At 38.2% G+C, this 26,183-nt stretch overlaps 1 protein-coding gene across 3 annotated transcripts in view; it reads left to right on the forward strand.

The window, feature by feature from the left end:
• SULF1 (sulfatase 1) overlaps positions 1-26,183 on the forward strand; it is a 121,817-nt gene that overhangs the window by 1,026 nt on the left and 94,608 nt on the right. For 2 of the 3 annotated variants that reach the window (XM_017812541.1, XM_017812537.1), the window contains exons 1-2: positions 18,356-18,407; positions 20,631-20,728. The exons of the other annotated variant lie outside the window; for it this stretch is intronic. The gene's annotated coding sequence lies outside the window, so the exon portion shown is untranslated. Of the gene's footprint in view, positions 1-18,355; positions 18,408-20,630; positions 20,729-26,183 lie in introns of those variants that run through there. 3 annotated transcript variants of the gene reach the window in all.

The following is a 26,183-nucleotide window of genomic DNA, read 5'->3' on the forward strand; positions in this document are numbered from 1 at the left end:
GAGGGGCAGAAATGTAATTAGAAATTAGTTATGGAAGTACTCTGCTATCATTTTCATTTAATTCCGCTATTAAGTTCATTGATGTCTAGAGCATGGGAAGCCCAGCAAATTAACCAAGAAGTCAGAAATGTTATCACTAATTACAGTATGTTAGCTTATCAGAGAAGATGTTCTCATTGTTTTACTCTAAATCATCTAGATGGAGAAATTAGAGGATGGGTTATTTTCCTTTTATTTGCTTTTTTATTTTTTTCTTAAATAAAAGATATAGATATAGATATAGATACATGCTATCTTCCTGTGCAGAGTAATGAAATTATTTGTTTCTTTTGCACTATAACAGATCTTCACACTAACTCTCACATACCTGTGGTGCTTATGAATTATTGGCCTCCTACTTGTGAAAGAAATCTAACACTGTCCTCACCACTTACAGGTGAGATATTCTATAAATAATGCTGTATATAATGTGTTCTGAAATAAGATCTGTTTAGTAGGCTGAGCAAGGGGATTTATAGCTGGTGCTTTGTGATTTTGGCATTCAACTGTGTAACAATGCCCATAAACCCATGTTTTGGGTTGCACATATATTTTTGCCTCAAACAAACTTTTTTGTTAACTTTTTCTTTTTTTTGAAGAGACTATTTGGCCCCTTTACAGGTTGTTCTTAGCTTGTATTTCCAAACACACTCTTTAGTATGAATGTATCCTCAGAAGTCATCCACAGCAATTTGAAACAGAGAATTAGCTAAATCCCTAAAATGACTGCACAACCAGACCAGGGTTTATGTGAATAAATCTGACCATTTTGAGTTTTCTCTCACTCCACACTTTCTCATTGTAAAAAGTGATGGAAACTTTTACAAGCTTAAAATGAAAAACAAAACCAAAGGAAAACCTCATTATGACTCTATGTTAAAGTCTTGTATATTGAATTTCTCCTCTTTCTCCCAGTGTGTCCTGTGAGAAGCCCAATATGCCAGCTTCAGAACAGGGAGATTTAGTCTTCCAAAGCTAAGGCGCAGCACTGTGAGCTGCACAGCCTGCTGCTGTCACTGCCTAACTGAAATGCATCCCTCTTTGTGGGTCAGATGATTTATAACAAACCATATTTTTTCAAGAAAGTGCGTAGCTAACTACACACGGCCAGCTTGTTATTGTTTTACTAGAAAGAAAAAAAACCAAAAAACTAGTTTCTCTAGCACTGCCAGAAAATCTTGCTGAGAAACTAGGAACAGCAAATCATGTTTTTCCTTCCTTTATAATGATGGGGCTGTTTAAAAGACAATGCCCACGGGGCAGTCCAGCTTCTTGTCAAAATGTAATCTACTGTTCCAGATGGTAAACATTCAAAGACATATTTATGGTGACTTCTGCATACCTTCCTTTGACATTGGCTTTTTTTTCTCTGAGAGCACTTGTGCTGGGTACACACATGAAGTTCCCATTAGCATCCTAGCAGCTGTAAAATTGTTCAGAACTCACAAAGATGTTCCTCACCGTGAGATAAAAATAATCTGAGGAAAAGATCTGAGACAGTACAAGTTCCACGATGCTCAAGGTAAAAAATTCCAGAGGTACAAAAAGATCCATAAACTGCTGCATGAAAGCTGTAACACATTTTTGTTGCGGCTAATTCATCTTTGCTTGATATGGAATGCTGAACATACCAGGCATGTCTGTACTATCAACTTGTTTGTGATGTGAGGGAACCTGCACTGCACAAAAGCTGATGTGTTTCTTTTTCCCCCAGCTAGTGAAGACTAGGTGGGATACTTATTGTCTACATAGAGTTTTCAAAGTGTCACCCTTTTTTTTTTTCCTCTTACTGCTCTGAGCAGTGAGGTGGAGCACAAGAAAATGTTTTCCAGCCAGAATGTGTTCTGCCCTGAATTGTCTTAATTATGTGTCAGTTTATTGCTTGTCAGAGGCTTCCTCTTCTTAGCACTTTATAATCGAGGTGGGTGAGCTTGTTCCATCACAATATGCAACTTCAGTTTCTGCTTCTTGGCATGTCTTCTTGGCCTTTCATTGATTTTTGTCTCTGTTTCAGAGGAAAAAAATTAATTATGATTGGTGTAATTTCACATAGAAAAAATCCTCCCTTGGTGAAGTTCCAAAGGGCATGTAAATACACCTTCAAAAACTAGGCTAAATGAGAGGTCGTTAGGAAAAAAATTGCAGGTAGAAATCTAGAAATATCCTTGAGATGGCAAATAACAGTGTGAAAATTATTGTAACAGCTCTCATTTCAATCAGGAACTGATAAAAACAGTTTATTTAAAATGTTGTGATGTTGGGGACAGTGTTCCTAAATGTGGAAGCCATTATAAAATGCACACTCAGTGAATATTAGACAGCTATGGAAAAAAATATATTGAAAGATTTGCGAATTCTTTTCTGGCTAGAACACTTCATTGCAGACTATTTTGACTGTTTGCAGGGGTTTTTTATCTAGCTTTGTTTAACTTACATCCTGCACTTGATGTTATATATTTATGACCAAACATTCATGCAGGATCAGGAGTTTGAGCGTTGTGTTATGTCAAGGCCCATTCTAACCCAGGCGAGGCTGGCACTTGTCGCAGATGTCATGGGAGTCATGGGTTCCATGATTTCCTTAGCTTTAGAAAGAGCTTTGGGGGATTTGTGTTTGAGTGAGAAGGCAGACTGATGCGATAACAATTGAGAAAGCTCCTTTCTGAGAGCCTTGAGAGCTGCAGTGTTCAACAGAGAACGAGGGTCCCGTGACAACTCTGCGGTGACACAGAAAGAATCCAATTAGTGGCCACTCCTGCTGTTGATACTAGATCTCTCCTAAAACATTTCCACCATTACCACCCTGATTGTAATCCCATCCACGGCACTGATAATGGGATCAAGAGTGTCTTTTCAGAATGCCTGTTTAAATTTTAACTGCTGTCTTTGGAGATTTTGAGGATATTAAATTAGAAGGCACTGAATAGCCCAATTCCAAGAGAGCTACGTGACACATGTGTCACCCAGTAGTTGTCTTTCTCATACTAGAATTTCCTAACACCTCCATCACAGGTAGAGCTGCTGTAAGTGGGCTACAGATGAAATAGGGGGGCATAATGAATAATCCATTGAGTTGTGGCTGTCCCTGCACTGTAGTTACTTGTAGACCTTGTCCCTGGGCAGTTACACATGTGGAAAGCAGCAGGAGAAGGGAGTTGGAGGTGATACAGTCCCTTTTGCTGTGCCCTAGTAGTGACAGCAAGTCAGCCTGCTTCTCCCTTTACAAGTCTTAAATCATCACTTTGCCTTCCCAAGTGGATCAGCAACATAATATTCCCTCCAGCTCCCCTCAGTTTTTTTTGTCTTTCACTATTCTTCCTCCAATACTAATTCACCATTTCCATATGATCAGGGTGCAGTAACTCTACTGTTGTTTTTACCAAGTAGGGCAAGTTCAACGCTGTCATGTGCTTGGAGAGGATGCTGTAAAGTGGAAAGACTCAAGGCTCTAAACAATGTCACCTCGAAATGCAGCACAGTGATATATGAATTGCCAAACCAGACACTTTTTAGCTGAATTATTTTAGCATATTTCTGTTATATCAGTAGACTGCTTTTGAGAATATTTGCAAGATCTTTGTTTAGCATTGCTTGTTCATGCTCAAAAGTTACTGTTAACTGGTGAGGGTAATTCCTTTTTCATTTTTGGTGTCTTAAGACTTTTACTTTCTGAGAAAACTAATGCTTGTTTCTTCTTATGGTTTATCCACACAGCAGATTTGGTATCAGTGATTTTCCCAGAACTTTAGTTGTCACTTGTAGAATCTGCTTAAAAGTTTGGTAAGCCTTTGTAGCTGTGTGTGCTCTATTAATCCTGTAGCTCTGAGCCTTCCCAGTCTTAACCATTAGTAGTGATTTGGTTACAGTGAAACATTTTTTGTAATAGTTGACCTTTACACCCAAGATTTTATCATGATTTTCTTGGTTTTTTCAAATTTCTTTTATAGCAAAAATTAATTTACAATTAAATATAATCCTACATTGTAAGATTTTTAGTTCCCTGCCAAGTTGATAATATTGCTGGAACTCTAAAAAAAAATACTCCTTTTCACCAATTCATCACATGCTACTGTGACGATACTACCATTATGAACTGGAAGATTTCTAGATATGGTACTGTGCTGTGGAAATCCAGACTGTTTGTAGATCAGTGCTAGATTATCCATAGAATATTTCATGGAGTTTCTAAATGGAAGCAAAAGACTAGAAAGCCAATGATGTTATATTCTAAAAAAAAAAAACCTCTCCTGGTGCTGTCTGAATGTAATTATGGCACTGCATGTTGCCTTTTCTCTATGATGTGATTCTAACCCATCTTAGCAAGGAGAGTTGCTGCTCGACAGCAGCTGTATTTTTGTGGTGCTTCACAGGAGGTGAACTCTGTTTGGAAAGCCTACAGAGAAGATGGGGAAGCTTTTGGCACTGGAGTTCTGGAGAATAAATGTAACAGGGAGCTGAACATAGGGGATTGTTTTTCTCAAAAGTATCCATTAAAACAGAATAGTGGTCTGTTCCAGTATTGTAATTGCAATGTGCCAAGATGCTCGTTATTCTAACATGTGCACTGTTTTGTCTGTTTTCACTTAAAACCAGAAAAATGTGTTGTCAAGCACATAAATGTCTGCAAAACTGCCAACTCTCCTGACTTCTATCAGTAGTCTCAAGATATTTAGCCTCTTTTGTAAAGTTTGGAGTGTTAGAGTCAAGATATAATGTGAGAAGTTCAGATCTCTACTTTCTGTTTTTTTAAACCTAATCCTCCTGGTTGCTGAGGTAGCTGGCTTGCATGCAGCTCCAGAAACATGAAGGAAACTAACAGAAATCCCAAATCTCCCTACCTAAATGCATGCAGGCTGTGTGAGCATGGTGGGTTTGTGCATGTCATGCCTGGCGATTAAAAAAACACGTTTTTTTTTCCTGAGGTTTACCATAATCAGTTACCCCTGAAATTTCTGATCGGTTTTCTGATAACTCCCATTTTGTTAAAGAGGTTTTATTGCAACAGAGGGTGAGGTTTCTTGCCTCTTCTCGGATGGTGGAATAGCTTGCTGCCCTGGAGAAACCCATCCTTGATCCTCCCATCCTCTGCCTCCAGCAGTGTGTTCCCATCTCCTCCCTCATGCCAGGTTTGGCTTTTGGCTCACCTCCTGGCATGAATGAGCTCACCAGAGCAACGGGAAGCTGTGTTGGCTGCCTACCTAGTGAGTTGGTTCATCTCAGCAAGTGGACAGGGGATCCACATGGTACAAAGGTACAAAGGAAAGTGTACGATGGTGGCTTGGGGTGAGGGGGAGAAACATGGCCAACACTTTAGGGGAGTATGAGCTATAAGATACTCAACCATGTGGTGACACCTCACCCTGCAAACTGGGGCACTGTGTGTCTCTGCAGGAGAAGGCATGATGACTGTGCCAGTGTCACCAGGAGCAGAAGGCTAAATGTGCACTTTTAACAAAAGTCTATCCATTTTCATTTAGAGGATTGCTGTAGTGCAGCTCAGAATATGGAAAGTCTTGCCTACTGTTTTTTACTTTCTAAGTCAACAAAGAGACTTTGGAGAGAAGCTAATAAACAGTGTGGGGAGAAAAGAGGAAAGAAACAGAAGTGCCTGCTGAGCTGCTGCTTTAAAAAGGTGAATAAGATTCTGAGGGTGGGATCCAGTCTGCATAGCCAAGACACTTGTGGTGCCCCTTGCGTCTTAAATACTTATACAGCAGCTACCCAAAGGCATGCTTTCTCTCTGATTAATAGAGTCCCCCTGAAGACCTCCAGGCATTGCAGTTAGGCAAGCAGGATTTCCTCTTGGAAATCTTCGAAAGCACCTACCTCTTTCCATAGGTGGGGATGGAGCTTACATACTTGCTTTGCCAGGGTTGCTAAGGCACTTAAGCTGGAAGAACTTGATATCATCTTGGGTTTCTTGGTTGGCCCACAGATTAGCAATGCCATGGATAAGCACTGTCTGTATTTGAACAGCTGTGATGTAATTCCTATACAGCTCTTTAAGGTGTATCCTATCCTTTCCACAGAAGAATGCATGAAGAAGGCATTTCATTTGAATGGCAGGAGATACGATTCACCTGAAGAGACTAGGATACCTAGATTAAGTGTAATTGTGGTATTGGCTGTAGAAATGAAACACTGTACTCCTCCGAACTATCACTCCTTTTACTGCTGGGTCATGCTGACGCAAAAAAAAAAAAGACAGCTTAGCCTTTTCTTTGTAAATTATGTAATTTACAGGGAACTGTTTTAAAAATCGCCCAGTGTTGTTACTTAAAGAGTGTCTCAAAGGTCTATGAGGCAGACAAAGCTTAGGGGGATCAGAGATGTTGTTCATGCCTGCAAGCAGTAAAGATGTAGTGAGGAATAATGGATGATCTTAGAGGAATACAATGTTGGACAAAGAATGGAAGAAAGACAGAAATATAAAATATTCAGAACCCATGTTTCTGAATTCACCTATGCTAAATCCAGAAATATGAAATATTCAGGACCCACGCTTCTGGATTTATCCATACTAAATTTTTTGAGCATTATCTCCCACTGACTTGGCTGCCTAAGGGCATACCAGTCACAAATTAGAGAACAGCAAAGTAATAATAAACTGAACATCCTGCAAATAATCAGCAAGGGATACCTTTTAACTATCACTTTTTTTCCAGGACTTCAAAAATGCTAACAGTAATATATTTTAGAACAATATTTGAGGTTTGGTAACTTCTTGACAATGAGAAGTATACATTAAGCCAACCTTTGTAACAATGTTTAGCAAAATTTCCCATGGTGTCACTCCCCACTATATTATTTTACCTGTAATACCTGAATTGTTGAATGTGTCCTTAGTAAAGCACATGTGAATTTACGATATCATTACCTATTTTACATCTATAGCCAATTTATGAACTGAGACTGTAACACTATCTGCTTGGCCACTGGGAGGTGGTAGGATTTAGGGGGACCATTATCATAGTTAGACCAATAAAAATGTTCTGAAATTAGCACAATTTTATCTGTCAGGCATTCCAGTAGTTTCTTTTATCTCTATATCTGTAGAGGGTTGGCATTTCTCATCTCACTGTAAACTTTAGTCCATTCGCGGTATATAAACTCACGGAGGAAGGCTTCCTGTGCTCTACTGCTCTGCCCTTCAAGTTCTAAGTGCAGAAGGCCACTGTGCTTGTTTTTTGGTTTCCTTCTTCTTGGTATGGAGAATTCCTCTAAAGCACAAATCCTCTGAAGTGAGGAAGGGTAAAATGGAGAGACTTTGAGATATGCATGGTCAGGGATCACCAGACTCCTCAAAAAATAGCAGTTCAGCATAGGAAGGTGTGCAGCTATAGAGAGATATTGAAACAGGTACATCATTTTTTAGATCTTTTCCATCCTGGGCAGCTCACATCCAGTTTTCCCTGTCACTAAATTACTCTGCAAACATTTCCTCTCCGCAAATTTTGCACTGTTTTGCACCTAATCAACTTGTGAAGGGTTTGAGATGCAGTATAACCATTTCTCGAGAAATAGATCTGTTTTACAGCTACTTGTTTTGTTCTTGGGTACCATGGATACCTATAACATAAAGAGGATGTCTACCAAGTCCTCTGAATCCTTTAGACTGGATAGTAGTTGCCACCATGGTCTGCAAAAGCCAGATAAAAGAAGGGTGTGGCTAACTAGAACTGTGCTGTCTTGGGCAAGTGACACTGTGCAGTTATATATCTTGATATTGTCTGTTTTGAGGAACCCCATCTACCCTGTATGTAAACCTGGAGAATCCACTGCTCTTTCTGGTAGCTGTACAGCATTTGTAGTGTGAGAATATCACATGGACTTTGTATATTTCTCCTTTTGTGTGCTGTGTAAGAATCCTTGGTCTTTGTTAAGAAACCCACAGGGCTATTGGAGAGAATCATGTTCTTAGGAGCTTGAACATATCCCCGTGTTGAGTGAGTTCTGCAATCATACTCATATACCTATCACACTGCTTTTGGATGCTGGTTCAAAGTCGCTTTGAATAAAGCTGTTTTCCACATACAGTGTACAGTTTAGTGAGGTCATCGATATGGGCATCAGCAGCCTAACTTCAGAGAGTGATGCTACTGCTGTGACCTGTCTGCTTCACTGCTCTGCTGCAGATTACTCATGGAGTGCATGCACCCACTTCAGGAGATCCAGAGCAACATCCAATGCAGAGCAAATTTTAATTTGCCACAAGAATATTTGCCCTTCAGTCAGAGACAGTTCAGATAATGAGCAACAGTAATTCAGCCCTTCTGCATTTGCTGCAGTAACACAGCCCTGTACTGAAGCCTGAACTGTGACACTAATGCTTCCATGACAGGGGAACACCTGTGTATTAAATCTGGTAGCTGTTTGAACTATTCACTGGGTTTTTTTAGTCTCCAACCACTAGTGGCTGCTGGAACTGCTCCATTTCCTGGTCTACAATAGAAGAATATGTTGGGCTTTTCAGTTCAGAATCAATCTCAGTAATGCATGTATTTATGACTCTGTGTGTTTTTTAAGGCATACTTTACTGTCAAACAGCTCATCTCTAAAAAAGGTGTTGCAGTTAGTTTGAATGAGAGCCTAACAGAGGGAGGGCAGAGCAGGTCTCCAAGAATGTCTCACCCCTCTCTTCCAGACACCTTGCTGAGTCACATCTGGTATGAAATGAGGAGCCCGTGTCTCAGTCCTTATCTTCAAAGCTCTGTGTGGGCCACTCATTGAAGAAGCTTTTTGCCCCACTTCATCATGAATCACCAACATATATACTTAATAGGAACAATGTTACTGAACAATGAAGGATGAGAATTGAGATGGGCAAGAAAGTGCCATGCTGATACTATAGGGAGAAGCATCACAAATGAGTCTGAGAGACTAGGCAACTTCTAAAACAGACAGAGTAGGAGTCTGGTTCATGGCTGACAGACATACCAAAGTAACAGAGACCAGATTTGGTGAGCAGAGCATGGAAAGAAAATACATTGTTTTTCTTTCTCAGTGGCATTTCAGTGTGCTTGTTGCACACATCTGTTGATCCATTCACATATCAGTCTGCTGAAAGGTATATTTATCTGTTCTTCCAGGAGAAATCCCAAGTGTGGTGTTGCACCTTCAAATATTTCTAGGGCATTTACCATGTATTATATTCTGTTGTCCAATACCTATAGTTGCTGTAATGGACATGAGAAGGTCATAGTGTCAAAGGAGAGCTAATCTGTTTTCTAAGCAGTTTGGAAATTATATACCTGTAGATGTTAATTTCCATCTTACTTTTTTGTAGTGCTGGAAGAAAATTCTTTCTTCCTTAGAAGCCTCATGTAAAACAAAAATTTTCCACTTTGATAAAGCCACATATGCCCTGAGAACCGTTCAGCTTAGAGTACATGTATGTGGAAGTACACAAGTTGGATGATTACCTTGTGCACCACCAATTATATAGTCTGCAAAGACTAAAGCTTTTATTTCTCTTTTGCTGTTTCTTATGTGTCCTTCATATTTTACCCCATTTTGTATACAGTACACAAACTGTTTTCCATTTACACTTTTATCTTTTGATAAAAAGATACTTTAAGATCTTGTGTTCAATGCTGTCAGGAAACTGCTTTAAATGAAAGTGTGGAGTGATGTGGAATAGTTTTAATGAAGGCTAGAAGGATGTGAACTTAATCTTTTTCATAGGAAATTTTTTTGTTCTGTTCCATCCTGTGCCCTGCTTAGACACATTGGTCTTTCTTGACCTTTTCCTTGATGAAGGATGAGTGGGAAATGTCTTGGCTGCAGCCTTTCCAGCTTAACCTGAAAGACTTTCCACAACTCATATGTACTGTCCCTGCTATGGACATTCATCTTTCCTGAATCAAAACTGTTGGATTTTCAGAGAGAAATTAATAGCTTGTGGCAATGATAATGAAGTGTCAAGCCTTCCTCTCTCATGTCTCCAGCTCTATTTTGCTAGTCCTCTTGCTGGAGATTAACAAATCTCAGGAAAAAAATCTCAGTTTGGTTAATGGGTTCCTTCCAAGTGTCATCTTCATTGACATTAAGAACAAATGTAAAGAATTGCTGTATTTGAAATTTATTAATATTGAGTGTGTTCCTTCTGCAAAACCCTAGAAATATTGTCATGTTTTCCATCTTTATCTGGGTATCTTTTGTACCTACTGTAACATACATAGAGGGAGACAGAATGCTCTTGGCTAGTGAGGGGTCTATTCTCAGTCCTTGGTGTGCTCGCTGCAAAATACTTTGGCAATATCCCTGTAAAAAAGTTTCAGAGACAGCAGGAACTATATCCTCAGGACGGTGCTGCTTTTAATGGAAAGGCTGTCATGTTCTTCAGTTACCACACTCTTGAGAGAGGTAGGTCTGAACGCATCTCTTGCTCTCAGTCCCAGTAGTAACCACGGTAGAATTTTGCAGTTTGGTATGTCTCCATTTGTTATGGCACATCAAATTGTGTCCATGGAGCTTTGTTATAAGACACACAACAATCTGCAGTGGCAGTGTGAGAACTGACTGTAGTGCAGGGAAAGTCCAGCTCGTCTCCAGGAGGAACAACCTCAGGTTCTCACTGCAGGGCAAATGCTCCATCCCTAAAATATCTTGATTGTCCTCCACTGAACTTTTTCCAGTTTACCATTGCTGGTTTTATATTGCAGGTCCCAAAATTGAGCACAGTACTGTAGGCACCATCTAATGAGCTCTGAGCAAAGGGACTTAGCATCTGTTCTTGCGGAATTCCGTTAGGTTCCTGATGGCCCATTGCTCCACCCCACCTAGGTCCTTCTGCCTAGCAGTTCCATCTTGAGGAGATTCACTGCTAACTCAGATGTGTGCCATTCTCAAACTTAATGACAGTTGCTTATCTTGCTTAAAACACTTGCTCTCAAGTTGTTGTTTTCATTATTTTACTTTAAATTAAATTTTATTCTTGATTTTCATCCCGAGTTCTCAGTGGCTTTGAATAAACTGGATATTAATAAAAAGCAGTATATTAAAGCAATCCCCCATTCCAGCTTGTAGTTTGTTCATGATGTATGCAGTTGTTCTCAACTCACCTTTAAATAGCTCTTCCAGTCACAGGGAGCTGCAGATATTTCTCCAAAATACATTTTCATATGATGGTGCTCTTCCTCTTTTTGGCCAGCTGTGTCACGTTGGACATCCTTAAGAAGACCTCCTTCAAACAGTGCCTTTCAAATTCAGTGGTTTGCTGTGCAGTCCAACTAAACAGTGTTGAAGATAGTATTTAAAACATATAAGCTAAAACTGTGCAAAATTTTTTATTTTAAGTTTAGGCTTTCTTTTCAGTTATGAATTTTTATTGTCTTTTGCAGAAGTTTGGGAGGACTTTGTGAGTCCTGAAATAGGTGAATTTCAAACAACTGCACCCTGCAGTCTGGAGCCCTTATCTTCAGTGATATTAGTGATATTATTTCCTCTTGAGTACCTTGCTGCTCTGTAGCAATGCTACTTTTGGCATCCTCATTTTACTTGAAGTTCTTCCCACAAGTTGTCAATTCTCAGTAGTGATGGTTCTTATATGTCTCTATAACTTTAGAACTGATCATTATCGCAACCTAATTTTAGTCCAACATGCATATCCTATTGATGTGTGTATTGTCCTTATGAAGTTATTTTAAAATTCTGTTTGTTGCCAGAAAAAAAGTTAACCAACAAAGCTGAAATGTATGAACTTAAAACATACAAAGTCCAAAGCCAGAGATAAGGATATATAAAATGGAAAAGCTGGAAGAACTTATTTATTAATATAATAGTGTATGCATCTTCAAAATCATACATCGTGGCCTTGAGTTTTACTGGTGAATTGATACTGTGCTATCCTGTATGCCATGATATTAAGGGAAGAATACTAATACCAGTTTTCTGACTTTGAACTTCAGGAAAAGTTAGCAATGTACAATAAAAAAGCTGAATGAAAGAAAGGAGACTTGAACTTTTAAGATCAAAAATAGCTTTTACAGCTAATAGCTTTCACAGTTCTCCCTTCTTCATATTGCTAGAGCAACTCAAAAGATACACAGCTGTTAAAAAAGCCTCCTCCTTAGAAGAGGAGACTTAATGTTGCTGAAGCTTGAATATAATCTAATTTAGATTTTGTGAGTGGGACATGGAAGAAAATGGTCTTAGTAAGAACTATTTCCACCATCATGTTTTAATAATGGAAGTGAATGTTTTTTCTCTCTGTGTTTGGGGGGAGGCAGAACAACAGAAATATCTGTATCCTTACTACCTGTGTCCATAGCATTAGAATATTTAGTGTACCTTTCACTCTTTTGGACATATTTAACTTCAGGAATTTTCCATTTTTAAGTTCATTGTAAGAGCAACAAAATATACAAATTACACTAATATGAGAGAGGCAGTGCAAACTATGGCTCCCAGCCAATCCACAAGTTCTTTTGCATCCATCTTTAGTTCACCTCTGCCAATATAACAATATAAGATTTCAACAAAAGAGCATGTTTTTCCTGAGAAACAAAATTTCCTAGCACTCTGTATTATGTAATGTTCTGAGAACGCAAAATGTCTGGTTAGACTGATAAGTCACCTCTTTGACTTATAAAAATATATTCACATGGATTACTAAAGCAGTTTTGCTTAAGGATAATGGTGTAATAGATACAAATTAATCCCATAATTCCTTAAACCTCAGTAAATATATTGCAAATGTTTAGTGTCTATTGTGGCAACATAAAGCAGAACTCTTAATTAGCCTAAACAAAACAAATCATAGGAGAGTTTTAAAATCTGTTTCGAATTTCAGAAAAAAACCTCATAGATTTGCCTTATTATTTTTTTTTTCACATCTTGAATCAGATGCGAACAAATGTGTTTGTATGTGTGTGTTTTCCCCAGAGCACTGAGAAGAATGTCGTGTGAGAATTATCTTTTCCATTCACAGTCATGCTGCTATTTGGGCACATTTCAATCCAATGAAAGAAAAAAAGAAGGTAGGGGGAATTGAAAGCACAGCGCAACTGCTTAAATTATTTCAAACTTCAATGGTGCTGCAACCCTTAACAGAAGGCAGAGCTCAGTTGTGTCTATGGAATGGTTCCACATTTCTAAAAAAAAAAAAAGCTAATAAAAATTTTAAGGACATTAACAAGCTAACACAAAAGATATATTACATATAATTATTTTTCTTTCTGTCTTTTTGTGGTGAACTTGTGCTTTCTTCAAATCAGAGAGGCCAGTTTCCAGGCTTCCTTCCCTCCTTCCTTGCCTTCATGTTTCACTTTCCTAAATTGTTCCTTAAATATTTAAATTAAGGCCATCTTGCTTTTTGACTCATTGATTTTAGTGACCTTGTTCTTTGTGTTCAGGAGGCGATAAGGAGTGGTCATGTTTCAAGTCACACTGACTTTGTTATTTCAAGTGTTGAAATATAGGAAAAGTCTGTTTTATTAAATCCTGAGTTATTTTTCTGTCTGAAACAACCTTGTCAGTAGTTTGTGTATCTTACTAAACAAAAGGCTGAAAAATCTACCAGAACAGTAAGGCACAGGAAGATGCTGATATTTTATCAACTAAGAAAGCACACAAAACACATGAAGGGAGAGGTGGAGCAGAACATTTTTTAGATGTGACTTGATGAGGGTGCACTTGATCTCACTGTCCGTGTCACCAACAAAGATGTTAAATGTGCTGATCCAGTACCAACCCCTGAGAAACACCACTTTGCTCTCCATTTAGACATAGAACCATTGACCCAACCCTTTGAGTGTAACTATCCAGCCAATTACTTATCCAGCAAGTTGTCCATCAGTCAAATCCACGTTTCTCCAGTTTAGAGGCAAGGATGTCATGCGAGACATTATCAAATGCTTTGCACAAATCCAGGTAGATGATGTCTGTCAGTTGCTCTTCCCTCATCCACCAACGCCATGAGCCTTCTGATTAAACTGAATTAGGAAAAATTGCAAGTTATATGTAAAGTGGCTTGCTGTATCAGAGCTGAATGGAGTATTTTCTGTTATTTTAGATTGCTTAATATATTTCTATTACCTACTACGTTGGCTTTATTGTATTTTTACTTCAGTTCTCTTAATGTTCAAATTTTTACTTTGTTTTTCTATGTTTATGTTAGAAAGCACAATTTGTCCTTTATTCTTTTGAAATTAAGAGCTGTGTCTAGTTTTGGCACCAGCTAGCTAGCTAAGCACTGGGAAGCAGACTTGAATCCTCTAGCCAGTGTTTTTTCACAATGTAGAGAAATAGATTCTTGTGTCAGGCTAACACATTTTTCCAAATGAACAATCAGCTACTGCAGTAATTTTTAGTTATATCCATCAAAATCATGATGAAAAATTAAGTTAGCAGAGTCTGTTGTCTCAGGAAAAAAATATGTATATAGCTCGATTTTATCTAATTTAAGGGGTTTACTCATGACTGTTAAAAGCAGTATTTACTCTTCAAAAAGGTGACAAGAAGTTTTCTTCTGCACCTTCTCATCCAGAAATGGGGGTCAGAGGTCATTTTAGGACTGACACTAAATTGCCCCTTGCATATCCAGTATATTGATAGCAAGTAATCTTTAGCAGTAAGTGATCAAAGCCCTTTATAAATTAGTCTACTGAGATAATCCTATTGAGTTATGAATATCTAGAAGCATATGAGATCAGTTATAACTGTTATAACTGTCACTGTTTTGCACATAGAAATAGATGTTGTAATGATCTGCATAGGCTGATCAATTGTTTTTTTAAACAACAGATGTTTCCATTGTTTTGGCAATACTGCTGCACGAGTAATGAAGTCCGTAACGTTCATAAATTGCTGGCATTTGGTGCCTTTTTACTACTCTGTCTTCTGAATCTATTATGAGCAAGGCTACATGGCATCATCACTGCAGTACTGGTAGTGGGAGAGCTCTGTGTACGCTGGAGGTCCCCTGTGTGTCAATAATGGAGCTCGAGTTCTGAGAAATACTAGGACCTATCCTTATCCAGAAGTACTTTTTGCAGTGCCTACTGAAGGCAATGAGAAAGATGAAGCCAGAGGAGAGTTGAATGCTTGCATAAATTGTAGTTGCTCAGACTGCTCTGCAATCATTCTTATAGATGATCCAGGAAAAAAGTATTGGATAACTAGAATTGGATTCTTCTGTCCATTTATTGGAAACTGTGAAGTCAGCCACCAAAATGTTTTCTGGGTCATTCTGTTTTCAGTGAATTACAGCTGCAATCATCTTGCACTTCTAACTTGTGTATAGAACACTTAAAACCTTGGAAATGCAAAAGTACTTTATGCACACAGAAATCACTAAGTTCACCACTGGAATAAAGTTGTTTCTGACTGAAATTGGAAGCTGGTGCGTAAGGGCAGTCTTTATACATCATTTGTCTGAGGAAGTAATGAACATGTCTCTGGCTGAGTCTGTAGAAAAATGTGGGTCTAGCATTTTCCTGTTTTCTGAAAGACCTCCCTTCTGGCATGAAACTGAGTACATAAATTTAGGTCTGTCTGAGATGAAGTGAATCACACATAACACTCCCTGTAGTTCCTCAGTCTTCCTTTGGAGGCTTTGTGACAGTGTTTCTTTTGTGAGATAAGATCATTGCATCCCCAGGACATGGTAGCAGCCACGTATTACCACTTCTGGAATGATTTGGAAAATGTTTTATCACCAAGATATCACAAGTATGGAAAAAGTCCTGCACATAGTAAACCCTCTTATTGGTTGTCTGTGTTATATGGGGAAGATTTCTCTTAGTGTCACACACAGACCTGCACTCTCTCAAATTCCCAAACAATATGCCATCCAGCAGTATCTAAACTCCTGCTGTTCAAAGGCAGAAACAATAAATACTAATCTTGCATTACAGTATGCTGTAAGCCTTTCTCATCCTGGGATGCTATTAAGTCTCCATCTGTACAGGTTGGAAATATGTTGTGGCAAGGTTCCTGACTAAGGCTGTATTCAGAATTTTGGTGGTAAATGGTGTACAAAAACCTGAAGAAATAAAATGAAAGAAAAAAAAATAAAATTTTCCTGCAATATGTTTAAGGACAGCAGCATTTAAAGAAAGGAACGGGTCCTTTTTCCATAGAATAAAATTATGGCATAACATCCTCTCTAAAGTTAAGTCATAATGAACTCTTTTGTGCACCTACTGGAAAGTATTATATTTCCATATGCTCATGAATGTGGAAAACAGGGATCTGGAAACTTTGACAATGGTAGCTACCATCTCCATGTGTATTTTTCTGCTTTGTATGGACTTGTTCAATGCCTACTAAGGTAAATGGAAAGACTCCTGTTGATTCCGGTGCTGCTAGACTCATTCTTCTGTATATCATTCAAGGGCTTATTTCATCATCACTTTGCTTCATCACCTGATATTCTTACTCTTTTTTGTGTAGATAAGGAGTCAGTGTTTCACTCCAGCTGGTGTGGTTAGGTGATTCTTGATTTTGTCTTATCCATGTACTTGAAATTGGCATCTTCAGTGCAGTAGAGAGCAAGAAAGAAAAATAAAAAAGTCATGTATTTCTCACAGTGAAAGAGGGAGATATTTTTAAAAGCTTGCTGACTGTGAGCAGGAATGATGTGAGGGTTGTTTTTTAAGCATCTTCCCTCTGTTTAATTTGCTGTTTTAATCACTGTTTTCTTCATTAGCTTAGTTTCAGCTTGATAATTTGTTTTCTTTATTTTCTTTGCTGTTATTTACTTGGCCATTAGAAAACCCTTTCCTTTCAAAAGTTCTTTGCCCAAATTGTTTCCCATAACAACAACAATAATGGGGAAAAAATACTCCTTTAAATAGCAATTCAGTTCATCCTTTGGTACTTATATGCAGTCACTCCTTCAGTGGGATTTGCACTCACATAACTGAAGCTAAAAATCTGGCCTTGTGCATCACAGCCTTCCCCCATGTAACTACATGTAACTACAACAAGGAACTGTAATAAAACAGAGTAAGACTTCATTATGTTTCAAAACTGAGGGAATAGTATGGTTAATCATCTCTTAGTGTTTGCATACCTATCCTTCCTTCACATCCTCTTGTACTGTGGCTGATGGGTAATCTTTCGTTACATCATGTGCTTGAGACTTGGTCTAGCTAATAGACTAAGTGGAAAAAATGTGTCAGTTATGACTTCTTGGCCTTTCATTATATCACAGATTTTGCTGTGGGAAAAAATTGTTCTAACACTACTGTTCGTTCAACCAACTCCTGTGGGAAGGGGCCTGGGGCACTCACCCATCCCTGGTGCTGGTCACTCAAGAGTTATTGCACTCAGAAGGTCAGCAGAGCGTTGCTGGCTCCTATGATGTGGTCAAAGGAGAGCTTATGTGGCCACTGGGACAGATAAGTTGTGTTGAGGGTGATCGACTATGAGAGTGCTTTTATTTAATTCCTAACCTCTTGGCCCAGGCAATATACATGCCCAAGAGTGCTGAGGGTGTCCAGAGAGAAAGACAAGTCTTCACTAATTGCCCATAACTTTATATGATATTAATGGTATATGATATTAAAAAGATTCAATAGTAGCTAGTGACAATGTCAAAGAAACCTGTCAGTCTGATTATGCTAGCTGTTACTGCCCTGATTAAAAAAAAAATGGAAACCAATCAACAAAACCAAAAAAAAATTTATTTAAAGCTGGACAGATAATCTTTCAAATAAAGAGAGGCAAAACCACATATTAGGTAATACAATAATAATATTAATTTTCACTTCTCCAATTGTTTCATACCTACGTAGTTTTTTAATATTAAGAGTGTTCAGTCTAGATTCTGAGCTTAAATTTTCAAGAGGAAATCATAGAACACATATTGGTTTTCACAGCCACTACCAACTTGAAAACCTAACAGCACATTGGTTTGTATTTTGATTTATTAGGAAGCAGGCTTAAATGAACTTACTGGCTGGAATCTAAATAAGTCATGCTTATTTCTGCTTTGCACCTGAAGAAGCAGCTTTAGAGAGCTACTGCCCTCTGTAGATACTGTATCCTATCAGTATAACTTTTTCAAGAAAATACTAAGTAGGAAAGAGAATTGTTGATAAATGGAGAAAATTGCAGTACTAATGTACTTTGCTGTAACCATTCCCTGCTGAAACTTGAGGCAATAGTCCCAGTGAGGCTTATGGGATAGCTCAAAAAAGCATTCCTCTATGCAATGTTTCTTTTTGTGCTGGAATTTGTTCCTAGAAATAATATATAGATAAAGTGATTTGTTTGGTTTTTTTTCTTTCAAAATATCATTAAATTTATTGCTTAGAAATTGTTATAATTTTCTATTGGTTTATTTATTACAGAAGAAAAGAGACTGAACTGAGGAAGAGTGGAAAAATAATGATAATATTTCTTTCTTGAATAAGAAAAAGGTAAGATTTAGAGGACCATAATACTGCAAGTACTTATTTATTGCATAATAATAACAATGAGGTAATTTTTTAAGATACCAAACGCTGGCAGCTTTTGATTTAAACTTATTCAGACATTCACAGTCTTGGCTGCCTAAAATCTGATGATTTAAAATTCACAATCCTTTCCAATTAACTGAGACAATGAGTCCACTGTTTATGCCACTGTATTAACCTGTTTTGCATTAGAGAAGAAAAGGTTACATTTCACTTTGGAGCAGCATGTTGGGGTTGTGTGTACTTCAGGTTGCTTGATTTATACTGTCTCCAGTTTGGGTTTGTTGAAGGGAGAGTTGGTTTTTTTTTTTGCTTCCACTCCATTCCCTGGAAGCTATAAATGCCCCAGTTTTTCCTGGGATTTCCTTTTTTTTTTTTTTTCCCTGCTCCCAGGTATCCAGTTGTGAATGAAATAATGCTCCCCATATGTGTTCATTATTCCCATTGCTGGTGTCTGTGCAAGTCAACCGAGTTTTCCTAGTAAAGTTGGGTTTGACCTTTTGGAAATTCTCAGATGAAGAATCTAACTGCACTCATTAGTCTCAAAAGAGATAGACTTCCCTGCCACTGCCCTTATAAAGAGCTGTAAGAAACAGTAAAGCATGATTGTTCCAAAACCAAAGCCAGGCCTCAGAGCTGTTAAGGAGCGTGCAAGCATTAGGGAGCCAGGATCTGGCTGTGCCTTCCCAGAAGGGTGGTGCACCAGATGGAGAGAGATCTTGAAGAAGGGGAGCAGACAGACTGATTGACAAAGAGACTTAACAACAGAGGAAACTAGAGAGAAGCCCTTTTGACTGACAGGCTGACTTAGGCAGGAGAACACTGATGGGTTTAGTCCCTCCATATTCCAGCCAAGGGCATCATGTTGTACATTCTGACTGCTGGGGTGGTGGCCCCTGGTTCTCCTCATTTCTTGTGATGGCACTGGAAGTGGTGTGACAACACGGGGAGCCATGTGATAGAGCTGACCCATCTGAAAACTAATCTTGCTTGCTGTTTTGCTATTATGGTTTTGGCTGGCACGATTAGTACTTGGGCAGATTAGTTCTTTCTTCTGGCCCTCTTCAGCCCCGGGAGTGTGTGCAGACACGTGCTGGAGACACTCGCTGTCAGGACCGTGGGGGAAGGTGGTGTCTCTTCTGTCAGAAGATTGTGACTCGTCGAGGCTGAAACTATAGCTCATGTCAACAAAATATTTCTTGTGTTCATCAAAATAAATGAAGAAAAGCTCCTTTTTCTGTCAGTGAAACTTTCTCCTGACTAGAGTCACCTGTGAGATCTGGAATCTTAATAGTTGCTCAGGCTAGAAGAGGAGAAAGTAGATATGAACCAGTAGGTTCTTACCAAAGGAAGAAGATGATTGAGGAATTTAGATTAATATACTAGATACTAGTAGCTACCTTTCAGTTGCCTAAAGACAAAACTATTGTTTGTGGTAATTTATATATGATTTCAATATTACCTCATTTTAGTAAAGAACAAGTAAATGAATGAACAATTATGAAAGCCAAGGCAAGTATCTCCAAATTTCTATTCAAATATTACAAATATTCCTGGAAAATGTGTCAACAAGTTATAGAACTTAATAACAAACATCTGGATATTTGAACTGTCCATTTGAATCTGGGGCTGGAGATGTAAACGTTTTGTTAGTCAAACAGTAGGACTACACTGAACTTGAAGATCTACAGTGCTGTTAAATTTGATAGAGCTTTCTCACAGGGAGTGCAAAAGGAAAACACTTTCATTTGATTTTGATAGCTAAATAGAATATAGGTTATCCTTTCTGTACTATTTTACAATAGTAGAAATTGCTCTTTTTTTTTTCTCATGTAGAAAAACATCCACCGTAAGTTATCTTGCCTGTACTAAGGCTCTGAAATAGCAGGTACACACTGATGGCTACTTTAATGATGAACAAAACACAATGAAGTCAGGATTTTTAAAAAATGTAAAGTTTCAATTATTTTAAATATGGCAGTTTGCTAACTTGTAAGCAAGGTAATTATACATGGATAAACTTGATTCTGCAGAGTGATTCAGCAAAGTAAACAGTAATTTAGTTTATTTTATTTAGTTTAGTTTTACAAACAAATTCTAAATCCAGTATGAACAGAGCTTGTGTTAAAACTGAAAAGTGTGATTCCTAGCAGTTTTAAGTATTAATGTACTTTCCCCTTTTTACAGGTTTTGCCCATAATAAATTCACTATGCAAGACGTACAGACTTCTACCCAATGCTATGAAAATTAACCAAGGCACATTAATTTCAGGAAATCTTCAAAGGTACAAAAATATAATGCTTATTCATTAATTAATTAAACCGAAGAAGCCATCAGCATGTGCTACATAGCCTAAGTCTTATGTCAGGTCAATAATTAAGCTGTAGTAAATCTTCTGGAGGTTCTGTCCTGCCAAACTTTAAAGGCTCAAGACTAACTCAAGGACCCTTAACATTTTAGTAAGCCAGTAAATGATTACGCAGATAGCTTTTCAATCCAAAGTTTGCTACTATTAACTTTCTATTTTTTAAGACATCCAGGAATGGTATGTTTTGTGGTTATTGAATAATATCCTGTGAACAAAACGTATGCCTTTCGTGAGTTTACAAAAAGGAATATTTTATAGACTTCAGTTATGTCAAGATAAAAGCGCACTTTTCCTGCAGGGAAAGATATACATTAAGTGAAAAGTAATGGTTTGGAATTTTCCCTTGTTTATGTGAACATGATGATTATGAAAACTTGAACCTAACCTCACTGTATGCAGCTGGTCATGGTAAAGAGAAAGCATTATGCAAGCTGTCGTATTGGACTCTGCCAAAGCAATTCCAAAATATCTGCAGTAGTTATGTGCTTTCAAGGTCTGGCTGACTTTTAGGTGGAATTAGGAGGTCATAGCAAGTTGTGTGGTGACCTCGTGATGTGGGAATTACGGCACTAGACTGAGTATCAAATGATTCGTCTCAGCTTAACAAATAAAAATATAAAGCCACATGACAGAACACAGAGCAGGAAGTTCAAAATGCTCTGAGATTCATTTTTTCCCTTAACTGTATTATTTTCTGTCACCTCATTTACATAAAGTATTTCTGGTTAAACAATTTGCAAATACATGTGATTTAGTAGCAGGTATATGCGTGGCAGAGGTAAATTTGATTTAAAATTAAGACATTATTAGCTGTGAAAGACAGCTGGTATACATCAAGTTTATTTCACGTGCAAGTTTTTGTATGGACTTTTGTTGGAACCACTTACTCTTTGACATGTTAGCTCATAGTTTATTTTAATTACAGAATATTTAAGTTTCCAGATCTTTAGATAATGTTTCATAATGATAGGAATTAATGTGAGATTATTCAATCTGCTTTATTTTCCCTCCAGATGTGTGGCTGTATATTGGTCCCCTGTAAAGCATGTATTATTTTCTTGCATACCGCATATCAGGATATCCAGGCTGTCCTATACCGATGATCTAGTTAATAACTTCATTTACATGTTAATGTTCTCTCCCAGTTTTATCTAAATTTTTACTAGGTTTATCTGTATTTTTCCTAGTTTTCTCTTAAAGAGGTTAACTAGACTAGGGGCAAGAAAATGCATGCCTTAGATTTTCACAGAAGTGGAAGTTATGAAATAGTATCATTTCAATGGGTGATCTTGCTTTTGATGAAGAGAATACATTGGATTATTATTTTCCATACCTTCCAGTTCTACTCAGTGAAATTACAAGTGATCATTTCGGCCATATTCCCAGTCTACCAAAGGCAGGAAACACAAATAGTCTTATAAAGGATTTAAATTGGAAGATTTCCAAGCAATTTTTGCAGATCCAAAGGTTAATTTTTTTTTTTTTTTTAAAGCTTGGACATTATTTATCTAACCTGAAACTTTAGTGGTTCACTCTTTATTGGCTACCTCATCTGCTGTTCTAGAGAGATTTTGCAAGAAAAGTTTATAAACATACTTTTTCTCTACAGGTTTTGGGTCATATATCTCATACAGTGAAGTATGCGTAAATGTAATTCATATTTGTTAGTATTAGAAATGCTTTCAGAATATTTATTATGAAATAAAGTGTTATCACTTGCACCATGGATAAAATAGTTGAAAAGTTCCAAGAAAAATGAAAAGGCGGCTTTTTGACCTGAAGCTTAAAAATCATGTCTCATATGTGTATAATCTATTAATGACACACTCAGTGCAAAGACTTTCCTGGCACATTATCGACTGACGTTCCAAGAGCCAACTTCAGTTAATTAAGTTGAATACAACTTAACCCTTGGGGTCAGATTTTTTAGAAACGTAGTTTCATTACTGCACACACACATATCCCGGTCCCAGTTCCAAATAGATATATATGGTTCCCAGTTTATTTTGGGGAAGTATAAGAGCTTGAAAAACCCATTTTAGTTCATCGGAAATGAGCACGATCTAGAAACAAGAACTGGAGAGGCTTGCATGTTACAGGACTTAAGAGAGTGAGTCCACATGAGGTCAAGAGTACTGGCCTGATCAGTGGTATCTCCAAGCAAAAAACCTGGATGTATGGTAAGATGGGTCTCACAGAATAATTTGCAAAAATCCCAGCAGGCTGGGAGAGGCTAGGGGAGGTCAAGAAACTTAGGAACAGAGATACAGAACTTGTAACATTTTCTCGCAGTTCACTGCATCACCACCCTTCATTTTAGTGTATGCACACTGAGGGCACAGTCACTGGTCTATCAGCAAAGGTATTGCTAAATGTCCTACTAGGAGGTGTACAGCAAAACTACTGTCTTTTTGTAGGGTTTCTCTTTCTGTGCTGTGATGTTTTGCTGTTATTAGTTGTCTGCACAGGATGCAGCCAAGTTGTGTTGAATCTGCAGTCAGGCAGCCTTTCTCTATCTAGGATCTTGTTGTGTCTTCATCTCCTTATCCAGAGGGTTTTTCTTTGTTTCCTGCTATAAGGTCACTAGGAAATACCTACCAAAAATAGGTAAGTCCCTTAGGAAAATGCTCTGATGCAGAAGTACATCTCTGTGTTGCATGTGCATACATGTTCAGACATGAACCCATGGAAAGATTATCTGCTAGCAAGCATTCTAAGAAGCTATTTGCTTCTGCATCCCTCTGAAGTGATCTCTGACATCAGTGACTTTAGTTCTCACTAGTGTATCCCACTTTTGCAAACAAACTGATTCATTCTCAACTTTTTTTCCTCTGATGTTGTCAAGTTTCTCAGTTTGGAAAAGAAGATTACTTAAAAGGGGATTATTAGCTGAAAGATAAGGGGGGTTCCACCTAAATGCATTAGGGTAAGCGAATTTTAACTGCAATAGTTATAGCTGATAAAATCAGATATTCCAAGAAGACACAACTTTGCCCCTTCATTTCCTCTCTATTTTGTTACTTTTTTGCCCACATCACATTTCTGATCTTACCTGGTAAACAAGTGCCATTTCCATTTGGTTTTCTTTTCCATCACACAGTCACACATAAACCCTTTCTGTTTTTCTATATACGCTGTTGATTAAGATCTAGAGGGAGTTTTTTTTTTACAGACTGTCAATACAGCAGAAAGTTTGTGATCTTGGGAGTTTTCCCTTTACAAGCTGTGAAAAGGAAGATTCAGGGATTTGCTTTTAGTATATCTGTAACCTACCACATGTCACTTAACTTGTTTGCCTTTGTGGCTGCTCATCCCTATTAAATTAGTTCACACCAGTAGAGCTCCAAAGAAAAAGGATGAGGTTTTTCTCCTTCGTTTCCTCCTGCTACTTAGTGGGAAAGGGTTCTCAGCTGCTGATTATGTTGCTTCATTGGTTTTCTTGCTGGTGTGTTTCTCTGCACCGCATGCCTTAATGAGGAACAGGCGGTCAGCAGTTTGGTGGGCATTATGCTTAGAGTGTGCTTGGGGAAAGAGAGACGGGCAAGAGCAAAATAGATCCAAATAGCTTCGTTTCTAACCTGCACCAAAATGAAGGCAGAAACTTTTGTATAAGTGTACTCTTAAGATTACAAGTCAAGCTGTCAAACTACCTGTCTCTGGGAGTATTTATGATTTTTTTCCTAAATTTAGGTGGGTTTTTTTTTCCTGTAAGAGCCAAGTCACTTCCTTCCTATCCATTATCAGTGATATTACTGTGCCTTACTGGAGGAATGGCACAATGCAAGGGCATCAAAGTAAGACATGCACAGTCTGATAAAAATACTTCTAATATTTCATGTAAGAAGTGTCTTTAAGGTGGATTTTGTAAAAGAATTGTATGTGTCATGTTTTCCTATACCCCTTCCAAATATTTCCATTCAGATGAACATTTAAGAACTGAGATTTTTTTTTAGCCATACACTTCTATTGCCAGTAACTTGATCCAGAAATATCTGAGATTTTGCAAAAATACAAAATATCTTTATTTTTATTATCAATAAGATTGTAATTACCATATAATCATAGAGTCACAGAATGGTTTGGGTTGGAAGATCATCTAGTTCCAACTAAACTTAAAGATCATCTAGTTCTAACTACCCACCATGGGCAGGGACACCTTCCACTACATGAAGTTGCTCAGTGCCCCATGCAACCTGACCCTGAACACTTCCAGGGATGAGGCATCCACAGCTTCTCTGGGCTACCTGTTCCAGTGCCTCACCGCCCCCACAGAGAAGAATTTCTTCCTAATGTCTAATCTAAATCCATCCTTTATCAGTTTGAAGCCATTCCCCCTTGTCCTATCACTACGTGTCTTTGTAAAATGTCCCTCTCCAGCTTTTTGTAGGGCCCCTTTAGGGGCTTTTCTAAGGTCTATTTGGAAACTTCTCCAGACTCAACAATCCCAACTCTTTCAGCCTGTATTCATAAAGAGGTGTTCCAGCCCTCTGAGTATCTTAATGGCCCTCCTCTGGATGTGCTCCAGCAGTTCCACATCCTTGTCATGCCGAGGGCCCCAGAGCAGGATGCAGCATTCCAGGTAGAGTCTCCTGAGAGCAGAGTAGGAGAGCAGAATCACCTCTCTCAACCTGCTGGCCACATTTCTTTTGATGCAGCCCTGTACACAGTTGGCTTTCTGGGCTGCAAGTGTACATTGCCAGGTCATGTTGAGCTTCTTGTCAACCAATATCCCCAGGTCCTTCTCCTTAGGGCTGCTCTCAACTCATTCTCTGCCCAGCCCATATTTGTGCTTGAACCACATGCAGGACCTTGCACTTGGCCTTGTTGAGCTTCATGAGGTTCACACAGGAACTATATTGCATGATATACTCAGGGAATGGAAAAAAGAATACTAGAAAGGAAACTCTTTTCTGACTTTATGTATTAAGACCAGAATGACAAAAGAAAACAGTTAAAACAAAACCATACAACCAGGCAGAACTGCCTAATGTGACATCAGTGGTGATATAAAGTAATATGAAAACTGTAAATGCTTTTTGAGTGAGATGTATGGATGAGACTGACATTTCTTCACAGAGGACTTTTTTGGACATCTTGAAAAAAAATTACATATCTGCAACTACTTAAATCTACTTGCAGTGAGAAAAGCACTTGGACATGTGTTTATATAAGTATATGTGCTATTGACATAGCAATGAAGCAGCTTACTGACTTGGGGCCAAGAAACACTAACGGGAAAACTTTCCAGCATTTGTTGTTGCCTTGCAGTTTTACGGATCTAAGACAACATTTCTTTCTCATTGTTTCCTCAAGTTGTAATAATTTTCCCTACCTCCTCCTCAATCTGTTCCCAGAAGGAAGATGAAAATGG

Source organism: Lepidothrix coronata, unplaced genomic scaffold, assembly GCF_001604755.1.
Source record: "Lepidothrix coronata isolate B3197 unplaced genomic scaffold, Lepidothrix_coronata-1.0 Scaffold36, whole genome shotgun sequence".
In the NCBI taxonomy this organism is placed as follows: domain Eukaryota; kingdom Metazoa; phylum Chordata; class Aves; order Passeriformes; family Pipridae; genus Lepidothrix; species Lepidothrix coronata.